The sequence below is a fragment of the Cydia pomonella genome, chromosome 3, assembly GCF_033807575.1.
Source record: "Cydia pomonella isolate Wapato2018A chromosome 3, ilCydPomo1, whole genome shotgun sequence".
In the NCBI taxonomy this organism is placed as follows: Eukaryota; Metazoa; Arthropoda; class Insecta; order Lepidoptera; family Tortricidae; genus Cydia; species Cydia pomonella.
This window is the reverse complement of record NC_084705.1, coordinates 14,915,517-14,929,728: the sequence shown is the minus strand read 5'-3', so window position 1 is coordinate 14,929,728 and position 14,212 is coordinate 14,915,517. Positions and strand designations below refer to the sequence as shown.

General features: G+C 34.1%; 1 protein-coding gene and 1 long non-coding RNA gene across 2 annotated transcripts in view; both read right to left on the bottom strand.

The window, feature by feature from the left end:
- LOC133516150 (suppressor of lurcher protein 1) overlaps positions 1–14,212 on the bottom strand; it is a 392,999-nt gene that overhangs the window by 311,146 nt on the left and 67,641 nt on the right. The gene's annotated exons all lie outside the window — the stretch shown is intronic.
- On the bottom strand, positions 305–3,779 carry LOC133516698 (uncharacterized). The gene is made up of 2 exons (XR_009799257.1): positions 3,582–3,779; positions 305–552 (listed from the first exon to the last, which is right to left on the bottom strand). It is a non-coding gene; the product is annotated as an uncharacterized LOC133516698 (long non-coding RNA).

The window sequence follows — 14,212 nt, the reverse complement described above, 5'->3', positions numbered from 1 at the left end:
ACGACCCTATATCTAAGCAGTTGTCGCACGAGTAGTTCGTGTTCGGTTTAACTGGCCTCGACCTCGACGCACTGCATGTTGTTACCAAGCGTCTTTGTACGTAAGTCGTTCACCGTTTTTGCATGCTACCCTCTCCTATTTAGATTTAAGCAAAATTATTGTTTTCTCAGTAAGTGATTTATGTAAATCTTTTGAGAAATAAATATCTTAAACCATAAACCATGTACGAATCGTATGCAGTATGCCATGCGCCTTAGTTATATTACCTATTGACACTCCGCACGCGTTAAAAAAACACAAAATCTTACAACTATGGTGTGTTTATTTAAACTAACAACAGTACTTATAAAATGTTATATACCTACTGAAACGTTGATCACATATGGGTATAGTTTCACTAAATTCGGTAATGTATGCATTCGGAAGTTTAGTAGAAAACGCTTCCCTTTTTCGTATTAGCTTGTTTTAGCGAAGCTCGGTTCAGCTTGTAGCTCACGCCGCACACACAGGCAGCTGCAAAGTCTCCACGGCGCAAACATGTCGCGTACGAACCTGAATAAATAAACGGAGGAAGAATTTCATAACCCAAGAGACTTTGACTAAAATTTAATATCTCAAAATTAGTTGTGCCTTTATTTTGATTGCAGGTATTATAGGTAAAAACTTTACTAAAGCTCTTCTTGCGTGTGTGTGTACAGTTTGCAAAAAACGGAAAAGCATAATAAATTATAAAAATATAGGTGCGGTGTCTTTTGATGGAATTTGTCAACTATAATGCGTGATTTTCGGTTAGATTTTATTTGGAAATATTTGTAAAAATTACACAAAATTCTTTTCGTTTGAATATGCAGTGGTCATACTCTACCGAGTTCAAGAAATAATTCAAATTCGATGTTTTTAAATTTACTTCTGGGTAAACAATATTGTAATGCATATTCATGAATGACGCAAGAAATACAAAGATATATACTCGAAATTGACAACTATTTATAACATATTTTGATAATAGAATCATAAGTAAAGTGGACAGGAATAATCAAACTTGAAAGACATGATAATTAACTAACCATACGAAAAATTATAAATTTCAAAAATGCAACGTCTATTCGTCGAACACTTCACACATTCAAGAGGGGCTCTAGCAACGTTTTTACCTATATACAATAGTTGCCTTATCACGTCTGCCTTAGCAGTGTCAAACTGTACCCCTAGTGTAAATAAATTCGATTTCGAAACGTGACGTACGCGTTTGCGTTTAGTCTCATTTTGTATTGGATTTAGAAAGAGCGCGCCAAGCGGGACGTTTTGGAAACTCAAAATCCTATACAAAATGAGACTTAACGCAAACGCGTTCGTCACGTTATGATGTCGATCAAATTTACACTAGGGGTACTGATTCACTGACGTCTTCGAACCTAACTTACATTCTATAATATATCTCGCTCGCACTAATATGCGAGAATGAGCGAGATGCATAGAAAGTAAGTAACGCACACGCTTGCGAATATGTCAGTATCAAACTGCCGTAAAGGTGTTATTTTATCTCTGTTTTATATATGTATAAACACAATTTTGAAACGATTGCGCATAAAAAGTAGAATTTAAATGTTGATTAAAGTGGAAAGTTCTTAATTGTTATAAAATCACATGGTAAATAAGAAATGTACATACTAAAGCTAGACGCAATCACGAAGTACTAGCACGCGCCACTCGAAAATGGACTAAAATTTGCTTATACTTAAATTGAAGAGTTCAGAAAGAAAGCATGAGCTGATCAAACGTTGGAATTTTATTTTTGGATTTTGTAAAGTAGGTTGTTGATTTTTTGATAGTACTGATTTGACGCTTTGCATGCAAGTTAAATGGAATATTGACACATGTTAATTACAACTCGCATAAACTATCAATAAAATTACATTAACCATACATGACGATGGCTGCACCGCGTTTCGAATGTGTGATGCACGTCAGATGTAGAATTTAATATCTCACTCAAATTTCAAATATTTAAGGAACATCTATTCCAACACATCACTACACAAACTTGAGGGGCTATTGATGTTATTTTTACCTATAGCAGTGCATCTTGATATATAAAATTGCCATAAGTTGTAATATCAATGACTGAATTATTGTGAGAGTCAGAATGGCGGGTGTACCTAAATAAAATTAAATGAAAACCATACCATATTTTTGTACCTAATTTGTACTATTTAGTACCTCCTTTAAAAAAAATTGTACCTCACGGTACTTAAAGTTATCACCAAAAAACAGGTCACCCGCCATCCTGACAGTCAGAATGGCGGGTGTACTTTATTACGCTATGTTCCCGTGGTTATTGATAAATTCTATAAAAGCCAAATTTTTGTACCTTTTTTGTACCTTCATATTCAATTATAATACGAGTCATTTTATTTTTGGTTTCCAAGTTTTACTCATTTTATATTTTGCTTGCTATTACAATTTTGCAGGCGTTATAATTTTTCAAATTATCGATTTCATTTTTAAGAAAAAACGCTAAGGTACAATTATTTTTAATACGCCAGTATTTAGTACCTTTAATGTTTAATCTGTTAAGTTCAAATAACTCAGTAAATCATGTCTTAAAAAAGGCTAGGCGCCAATTCAAAGAAATATTCCTAAGAAAAATCATTTATAAGACATGATTTTCTGAGCTATTAGAACTTAACAGATTAAACATTAAAGGTACTAAATCCTAGCGTAGTAAAAATAATTGTACCTTAGCGTTAAAAAAGGCTAGGCGCTAATTCAAAGAAATCTTCCTAAGAAAAATCATTTTTAAGACATGATTTTCTTAGAGGGGGGGAGGGGGGGGGCTCTAACTTTTGAACCATAGGTCCAAAAAATATGAAAAAAATCGTGGAAGTAGAGCTTGAAAAAGACATTAAATAAAAACTATAGCGGACATGATCAGTTTAGCTGTTTTTGAGTTATCGCAAAAAGTTTCCCCTTCATAGTAAAAAGACTTACTTAAATTAGGTACTGATTATGCAAATTTTCCTATTTGTTTAACTCGCGTGAAAGGTACCGTTTCATCCCTTGGTTAACAATTTACTATACTTTAAGCTCCAGTTTAGCTTATTGTGACGGAAGAGTAACTACGGAACCCTACACTGAGCGTGGCCCGACATGCTCTTGGCCGATTTTATGTTATTATATATTAATACTGGAATTTCCATATATTACTTACCATTATTTCGCAACAGTCGAGTAAAATCATACATAACTAGGTTTTTTGGACCACAATTTTATTTGCGATTGCTTAAATTAATCTAGTTAGATGGAGAACAAGTACGTATGCTCAAAGAATTTATAACACAATAAAACTAGTTTAATAATGACCATAATATCAAAGTCGGTCATCTCATTACATAGAGAACACCCCATCCAATAAATCAGCCTGCGGCATGGACCCCATGACACTGGCGGCGTTACCTTGTGTCGCTAGGGAGATACGTTGAGAGAGGTACGCGCCAGTCATGAAATGTACGGGTCCTGCTACCCGTACATTTCATGCCGTTGACGCAAAAATGACGTATTTTAACATTTAGATAACTAACCTAGTGACGCGTAGAAAATAAATACTTGTTGTGTAAAATACACTGTTACTCTAAAATATGTATTATTTAATAAACTAATAATCTATTATTTAATTGAGTGACAATATGATGAAAGTCAGTTAGACATTTCTGTACTGACTGTCAAGTATCCATATCAGTTAATTAAAGAGGTTGAAAACGAATTATCTAATTGATTATTAAGAAAATACTAAATGGAATCATACTCTATGCAGCGTGACGTCATTTTTCCGTCAACGGCATGAAACGTAACTGTTTAAAAAGTAGAACATAAATCTTACAGCCCTCAGAGTCATTGATTTTAGCTTTCAAGTAACATTTTTATCATTGCCATTTCCCTTAGCCAGCCAAATAGCTCCGCCACTTGAACTATTTCCGACACCGGACAGTCGAGGCGAGGTGAAGGTGATACAGAAAGATATATCGGTGTCGACTGTAGGGTTTAACCGAGAACATTTTAAAGCGATATTTGTTTTTTCAGTTGCAAGTAAAATTTCAACGTGAACTTTTTTTATATTACAATTTTGCTATCATAAAGATAACATTCTTATAAATTCCACGAAACTAAGGCGGGATAAATGGGATAGATAGAGGGCTGAGGTGACTAAAGATAATAGAAAATTATTTATTTAGTTGGAAACTCCACAAAATACTTGTACCGGAAATAATGCAAATTATGTTTGAGGAAATATTATTTGCACCGATGAATGTTGTCACTAATGTCACTTGTACAATAGGGTAAAACAACAATTAGCAGTCGAAGTATACTCGAATTAAACAATTTTGATCCCAGATCCAAGATCCCAATATTTTTTATATTTTAATTTCTAAGATTTCCTAGTATTCCAACTTTTGAATGCGTAGTATATTATTTAAAAAAATATTTTTTTATTGTAATAGTACATTACTATAGAGGGCGGGAAACGAGGGGTTGCAGACCAAGTAGATATAGACCACCGAGCGTAGCGAGGTCGGATAGGGATACGCGGCCGGCAACCCTGTTTGTCGTGGAGATTTGTATAGTGCTTTTCTCAAACTTGCAATGAAATATTAATATAAAAATTTAGGATGATGATGATGATTGTTTCATTTCCTAATGTGATATGTTATTCAGTGCGTGGGGTATTGAAGGGGAACAAAAATGTGATTATTTTGGCGTTACGACGCACGCTATTACTCTTTAATTTCTTCCTTTTTTCTATTTTTGTTGTTTTTTTATCATTACTTTGGGGTTAATAAAACTGAACGAAAATTTGATTATTTTTGCGCTACGACGCACGATTTATGAGAAACAGCCCTATAAAGATTTCTGCACGACTGAAAAAAAACTTTATAGGGCTATATCTCCTAAACCGTACGTCGTAGCGCAAAAAAAAACACAAAAATGAAAAAAAAAACAAAAAAGAAAAAAAAATAATGGCAGAATTTTACTTATATGTTTTTATGGTTGAATGCCAAGACATGCCATAATTTAACGTTTAAAAACAAAAGAAGGTTGCCTTACAGGCCTAGGTGAGTAAAGCTGTATGAAATTCCTTTACATACTTATATCATTTTCACTCATCGCACCTGATATGTAATATTTCCTGAGCTAATTTGAAGTAAGTCAAACGTTTCATTACAAGTTTGGGAAAATAAACATTATTTGCAAAGTAAATACAATTTTTGTTGAAAAAAAAAATTGCTGCGAAACAAAATAGCTGCCAGGCTGGCGTAGTATAGAATTACGCAAGACCCTTCTAAGTTACTTAACTCAGTATAAACAAAATTGAAAAACTTATAAGCAAAAAAATTTTAACGGAGCGGCAGCCAGGAGTTGTTGCTCGGTTCATGTAACATGGCGAACTAGTGGTTCCATTTTCTAGCACTCGCATAGTCACTGAAGTTTCACAAAACGAGAACTTGATAGTGTACGATTTAACTTTAGATATAGTTTTAATATTTTAGGTATGGGTTAACTGGAAGAGATCCCTCTTAGGGATAAGTTCGCCTTTGTACTACCCAATTATTTTCCATCTGATGTAATATTTATTATTCTCGTACAATAAAGTGTTTACTTACTTACTTACTTAATCCAAATAACAATAAAATTATTACTTATTTATTTTATCGATAAACAATTCAAACCTAAATGAACACCCTAAATAAATACTATATGGGATTGCACATATTATGCATGCATGTATTTCCTGTTATAATTTGTATTTAAGGCGCTCTTATAGACAGATTTTAGGTTATTGAGGGGGTGAAGCAGACGAAGTGGTAAAGCAGGCAGGCGGGCGCCCCGCGCGCCGCGCTCGCAGCAAGCCTACGTCCTTATTCTGACGCCATCCGTATTCTGGTTTGTTAGTTCTGGGATCTTTTCCGGAAATTTATATTGATTATGATTTAAGCTTAATGAAATTAAAAATTTGATAATTATATATAATATTAGAGTATACCGCGGCAAATTGAGAACCTAGTAAAATGATACCAAATCGTTTTGTGTCGAAATAATATTAATTACTAATTCAGACAAAAGTTACAACTGTCCGCTTTAAATCATATATAGATACCTATTCAAAACTTAGTTGACCTTAAAAATGCAATAGAAGTCAATTTCGGGCAAGTAGTGAAAAAAGGAAGAATACTAGCAAAGCTAAGTAATTTGTGGAAGTGAACGTAAAAAGGTAGCATGTTTTTGCTGGTATTGAGATAACTGAAAATATAAGCATAAGGTATGCACAAGCATATGTAGCTCCAAAAAGTAGATAAATTATGCTATCTTCTCAAAAAAGAACCATGACTCTAACTGTAACGACTATTTCTATATTATTTTTTGAATTGACGACAATGAAGACGATTATAAATTTTAAATGCAAAAGTCGAGAAAACTGCTATTATTATTTATTATTTAAAGTTTATAATGGCAAAAATGCACTTATACTACTACTACTACTTCGAAGTTATATAGTAATGAGTATAATTGACTGACTTTAATTAATGTCTAATAAAGAATCAGTCTGTTGTCTGTCTACTCTGTCTGTAATCAAATATTACAAGTATATTTGACCCACTGAGGTTTCAGATGAAGTTGAAAATCTGCATACATATGTAAGTAGGGTGACAATGAAATATTATGGTACCATCAAGCTGATCTGATGCATGAGAGAGGAGGTGGCCATAGGAACTCTGTGTCAAAATATCGCAACCAAATTGCGTTTGAGGTTATTAGAATTATCTCAATGAGTATTATTTTCCTTTGGAAAGAAGTACAGTTAAGACCTGTTCCGTAAAGTTAATTAACATACAAAACTTTCCGATGAACAAAATTATTTTATCTTCAACTGTTATTTATCCCTTCAAGTGGTGGCCCACCACTCACGGGTCGATGCGATAGCCAGAAAGCTGTCGGCCAACAGAGGGTGGTTAGTGAAGTGTTGCCATATTTAGTGGCAAAATTAAAGGCTTTGAAGTATATTTACGCTATTCTAGCGCCCAAAAGTAGCTAGCAAGTTAGACAAGGAAAACATACATACACACGCTTGTTAACGCTTGGTTGCTAAGGACCGTTCATCCGGGATCGAACGCCTAGGTCGAGTTCTGTCTTGATTTTTAAAGAGGTTATTTTGTAAATACACGGTACCCTCGAGGAAACGGAAAATTTTTAACAGTATATTCCGGATCGTATTTAGAGGCAAAAATGTCATATAAACTTTTTTAATTCGCCTAGTTTCAGAGTTAATACCAATTTAAAAAATATTTTTCGTTGTGTTTTAGTGCATAACGCCTTTTTGATGGCTATGTCGCCAGTCGCCACTTTGGGACCTAGTCTAGACTACCTTCTTGACAGATATCAAAGTCACAAGGTACCATTTGAATAGACTAATTTTTACGAAAAAAAATGTACCAATTTATATTAATCCATAAATTTTCCAAGAATATGAACTTAATATGTTTAAAAACATACAAAATGTAAAAAAAAAAAAAACAATTTTTTTTTTGCGGAATTGACTTAAACTTGTACATGTCCCATTAGTAATTACCAAGCTACTACTAGGTATAGGAAAAACAGTTTCATATGCATGGCAGGCATGAGTTTCAATAAAGTTTCTATAAATTGTGATATCGACATATATAATGATAGCATAGCAGTAATAAAAAATAAATTAATTAGACACTTCATGGGTGACAATAATTCTGGCGCAGGACAAGGCTCGGTGCATTATTGAATATGTACATGTACTCACAGGAGTTAACTACTTTTTCTTTTTTTAATTTATTTTTTGTAATAATGAATCATATATATAGATCTGTTCTTATGCTGTAGGAACTTGTATGTGTAAATTAAGATGGGCAAAAACTTTTTATAATTTATTGTATTTCTATAAGTGAGAACCTGTAATTGGCTCTGTAATTCTACTGGAAGTTCTAGATATATATAGCGCTGTTGGTTTTCCATATATGTACTAAAAAAAAAAATGAAATTCTTCTTAAATAAATTCCGTTTCCTCACGGGCACTTTTTATGACTTAACCTTTGAATTTTAAGCCCTACGTAGAATATTAATTCACAATTACCTCCAATCATAACTTTGTTTTGTGGTGGTAGTCATTTTTAATAAGGAAACTGGAAAACTGTCACTGTTGCTAGGTTTGATTAGTTAGGTGCATGTGGCGAAATGCATAAACATAACAATAATTTAACAACAACAAGGACAACTTCAACAGAAGGACATGATATCACGATCCTCAGCATTGAGGGACCAAGAAGAAGAAGACAATAATTTAATTGTTCTATTCGAATAGCGTATTTAGTGCTTATTCTAACGATATATGCTTCAATATATACTTTTATACATAGATAAGCTTAAATAGTTGAATTTGTAATATTCTCTAAATCCGCGCTGAACACCCGACGGGGCCCCGCCCGGTGACTACTTTTTACGTTTTGGCTTCTGCCACTTGAAGGGATATACTATAGGCCTTGACTAGTGATTCATTTCAAAATAAACTATTTTAATATATACATATTACACATAAGCACCCTAATGCAAAAATGAAGAAAATATATTTTGCGAAACTTTCGATCGATTTTTCCACTTATATTTTGTATTGGCAGGAAAAATAGTAAAAGCATATCACAAAGACATAACAAGGTCCAAGGTTTTAAAGAAGAAGGTAAAATTGGCTGAGACCTGAAATTGACGACAGAGTGTCATCGATTTTTATACTTGAAAAAAGAAATAAAATGTCACCAGTTTTCATTTCATACAAAACAGAAATAGCATGGTATGAAAGTATTATACCAAACTTTTACAAAGGACTTTATGTTTAACATTATCAAAAATGGAATTAAGTGACATTCTTGAATTTACAGAATAATTAACCAGTGATATAAAAATATTGGCGAGAGGTACAAATATATACGAACTTCCGAACCGAGTACTTGCAAAATTTTGAATGGAATTTGAAGGGTAAATATCACTCCTGCTCACCTTACAAAATAAAATAGTTGATAAATGTTGTAAATAAAGTCTTAAGTGTATACCATATGAAAGTTAATAAACCAGAAATACCAAACAAATTCAACACTTATAACATAAACTATTGCAGCCATTTGAGCACTTCCACAAAAACGTCAAATGGTACCTTTCACTAAGCACTATTTAAATCCAGTATATCTCCTGCATCCTGTATGTGTTAAAAATGAAGCTGTTCCAATATAATGACTTATATAAATTAAACAAGCGGATTAATTTTATTTGTTTACGTTTAAAAATAGGTATTCAATTTGATTATTACTGTAATAGCCATTTAAAATATTATTGTACCTAAATTGATAATTAAAAGTAGGTACCCCTCACGAAATAAGTACTACTGAATTTTATACTTAGCAGTGTTTTTTAAAATGTACATGTATTTTACCTTCCTCGTATTAAAAATGAAAAGTAGAGTGTTTAACTCGGGTGCAAGGCACCATTTCATCATTTGGTTAATCGTGGCTGTATGCCGGACAGGTGCGTGTGTAAAACTTATCAAAAAAGATAATAATGACGGATGGATGTCTGAAATGTCACCGTATTTAAGAATCAATTAGCTTAAAAATTAGTTTTTTCTTCGTAAGAGTGATGAAAACATTGTGTGTATAACATATTTGTGTAGTTATCTATTTTATGTAACGTCCGCTAAACTAGCACAGGTCCGATGCTGACAGTGGTCACGGGCGTACTGGCGTACTGACGGTATTGCCGCGCAGGGTAACGTTTAGTAGACAAAATGTTGAATTCATAATTATGAATGAAAAATTTAACGCATCGATAAACTGACAAGCAAAATGTTAGAGTTACTTAAAAGCTATTGAATGAAGTAAATTTCATATTGATATTCATCATAGTACTTCTAAAATATCGAAATAAATACAGTTTTAAGCATATTTTCAAAGCAAAAATCTATCGAGAAAAAGATGAGCCATCGTGTTTCTGACAAGCATACGGCTAGTTCAAAGACTGAAGTTATACATACTAGAAAATAATCGATGAAATCCTTGTACAAGCCTGTAAATATCGATTTAAAAATAGCGCATTTTACTATACACCGCGCCTTAACGTACAAGCAGTTTGGTTGTATACAATATACTGTAAGCTAACAAGAGAAATAAGACAAATACTGTCCGAAAAGGTTTTTTATTGTGTTGCCATAATTCCATATACTTTATATGACGTTAACATAAAGAAAAGTTTCAAAAATATATGGAAATTTTTGAGACACTTAGTTTTCCTGTTGGGATAAAAAAGAGCTCAAAATTGACAAAAGTATCACAAATAAAATAAAAGCATTTTATATGCTCGCGTACGTATTAATTACTTGAAATCTCAATTAACTATTACTATTTGATTGCAGCATTAATGGGAGCTAATAAAGCACAACCACAATAAAGCTCAGTCAATATTCATTACACAAAAATGATATAACATTTGTTAAATTATTTACGAATATTGGAAAATGATTTATTATAAATGAAACCACTCTATAGTTACTATATTAAACACGATTTGGATAGAGTTTGTATTAAAATTAAGGCGAGGGCGCGAAGTATATCTATATATATATATATATATATATATTAAAAGTAAGCGCACTTACACGGCAAGCTCACTTCGCCCACGTAAACTTATTATGGGAATACAGAAGCACTTATAATACTGAAATACGTGTTTTCAACACCCTACTAGTTGAAATGAAAATAGTGATCGTGTTAAATGCAAGTAAAAAACCCTGCTTGATCAAAATATGTTTTACAACCTCCATGAGTTGTTCCTAAAATCTCAAGTTTGATAGTGATCAATTAATATTATATGCTCGAAATGGGCAACTAATAGTTCTATATCTCCCATATGTATACGCATTCTTTTACACACAGTTTATAATTAATAACTACTTTACTTTACTTATTTATTACTAATACTATGTAGGAATTAAATGAAATCCTGTTAAATATTCATAAGATCGTCTAATTCTTGGAGCCTTGAGATAGCTGGGGAGCCGGCGATGCTGAATGTGTAGGTACTGGAGCGTCGTAGAGACCTATTGGGATTAGATGATAGGAAGAAAAGAAGTTTATATAAAGTCTTTTCCAGCGAGCAGGAAAGTGTCTAAAGTATTTTTTAAATTTCGAGGAGTTGGTGGAAGGTTAAATGAAACGAAACATAATTTATGTAGATTATGGATGTGGTCATTTTGGTCCAAGTCAATGCTATAATATTATTTTTGTATACCTTAATCTGAGAATTATTTACGAACGAATTTCCTTAATCTGACGATCACAAGTTTCACATCGATTGATTTTCACATTGTAACCGCCAGATTAAGAAAATGCGTACAAATAATTATCAGATTTAGTAATAATATCACAATTATAGTATTAATGTGGAATAAAATTACCATAAGTCCACAATCTGCTTAACGATAACGATGTATTGAATCACCCAAAACTCCCCACCAACCAACGGATCAATATAGACGGCTAAAAGTGGTTACTAGGTAGCAAGGTATCACTTATATCTTAATCTGACGCGCTCAAGTAACTAAAATAATCCCCTGTTGGGCTCCCCAACCACTATAATTATCGAAATATAAGCTAAATTCCATCAGCTTACGAACCTCACTGTCACACGTAGAGCCTGTGATTTACAATGACAATCTTGACGCGCTGAGCCCACGGCACACACGCATCGAGGTGTGATAATGCGAGATTAAAAGGGTCCTAGCAACCCTCGAGGCCACTCGTGACGAACTCCGCGTTAATATACCAACACTTTTTAATTATATGGGGAAGGGCTCTAGCTAGGTTGTTTAAAAAAATAATGACAATCTCGACAAAACAGTATAGGTACATACAGTGTATAACTGATTTTGTGTTGTGGATATGTCTATACCCGTTTCAACTTCGATTACGGTGCCTACATAAATTCTAGGACGCAAAAACGACGAAACGCGCAAATATTTTATTCGACCATAGGTAAGTATAAGAGAATGTGAATACGTGTCGTACCTACTATCATTTCTATTTAAGATATTATGACAAGTGGCTATACAAGCACAAGATCTAAATGATAGAATGTTCTTGTAAACATCATCATCATCATCATCATTTGTCTCTTTCTGTACAATATCTTGTCACTAACATACATAATATGCATATACTTAAGCATTAGTCGTATTATAATCCGGTACAGTAATAATACAACGCACAGCCGCAAAAGCGCCGTTAAATCTACGGTTTACAACGAGATAATGTCTCCGCTCGGCTAATATCGGGCTGTTTGCGGCCTCTTGCCGACGAGTACACAGCTCAACGTTTTACTTAGCATATTATTTTATCTATGATGAAGTGTTAATGTTCGATGTAGTATTTAGGAGTTTCTCGTTATATGTTGTGGTGCAACAAACAGCGAGGTTGAAGAAATTCCATTTTATTTTTGCTACTATGTTACGGAGATCAAACAACTTTCAAAACAAAATAGCGCCTATGAATAAATAAGAGATGGAAAGCCAATTCCAGCATATTCGTTACAGCTACAGATACAGACGTTCAAGTTTTACTTAAATGAAAAGTGTCGGCCTGGAACTAGAAGTGATAGGTAGAAGGTAGATTCCCAAGTATCTCCAACGGTAAGTAAGAAGGAAATATATCAAAAAATCAGACGAGGCATGCTGACAATACTGGCTTCTTTGCCTCACGTATTTAACATCATTATGTTATTATACTATGGCAGCATTTTATTAATTTTCTTCAAATGCGTTATCTAGCATATTATCCTATGTAGTGCTCGTTTGTCTGCATTGTGCATGAGACACCATGCGGTCACCGCTTACCATCAGGCGGGATGTGTGGTTCTTCACCACCGACATGGTATAATTAAAACCAAAATACCTAAATGCCGGAACGGTAATGAAGCGCTTAAAACGCTCAACCAACGACCATTTACCGATGAGCCCTCGTGGCTAACTAAAGCGGTAGTAAATGAAAACTAGGTTCTTATAGTAAAACAAAAAATTCAAGAGTAAGAGTTCAAGAAAAGAGCGTACCATCCTATCGAGCGCCCATCTTAAATGCCGGCAACGCACTTACAACCCCTCTGGTGTTGCAGGTGTCCATGGGCGGCGGTAATCGCTTTCCATCAGGTGATCTGTCTGCTCGTTTGCCTCCTGTACCATAAAAAAAAGAATAATAGTAAAAGTATGTACTATAAAACAAACTAAAATCCGTCAGTATGCGAGTCTAAACCAATAAAATCTTGTCACTCGCCTTAACGTTCGCAAATTCCAATCTTCGTGGAGCGGAACGATGAATTCCGGCGGCGGGTCCTACTGCGGGGTACGCGGGCTCACCAGGCGCAAGCAGATAAAAACTTCAGCAATTAATATGAAGAAATTAAGTAGCTTCAATCATGCGTCTTCAGTCTTATACCATAAGAAAGAGCTTCAAGAGCCAGTGATGTACCTACAAATAAGACTTGGATTAGGTTAGGTTAGCACAAGCAGAACTTAAAACTATTATACATGAATACAATCTTTACCTGCGTCAGGCAGCCCATTAAGTACGAAGTAAGTGCAGTGCAGCATTTAAGCTTTGAATAACATTCAATAAATGTAATTTGGGTTATGCGATCCGCCTACAAATTGTCCAGAAAATTCACCCGAAAAAGCAAAAGACGAGCGAACAGGGGCATTTTTTTTATTACCGGCCAGTGCGCACGGTGACTGCACCATGCAGGTTTGCCATGTTACAAGTGAAATAAATATTAGCACAATGGTGTTGTAAGGATTAATTTCAATTGAAATTGTATTTTATCATCCTACGCTCAATTAACATTCCAAATATTTAATAAAAAGCTTGGCATACTCGTATCATTCAATTAACCTCATTCGAATTGAATTCCGCTTATAGCAATGACCGAACAAATTGACGGAACCGATCTTAATCCCGCTCCGCTTAAACTCGTTCCTACGAAACTAGATTAAGTAGTTTGTGAATTAGCCTGAGAACCAGGAATCAACTAAACAACCCATAGATTTTCTTCCTCATTTAACTTTGCGCCGTCTTTCCGCCGATAGCTCGGGATAAGTACC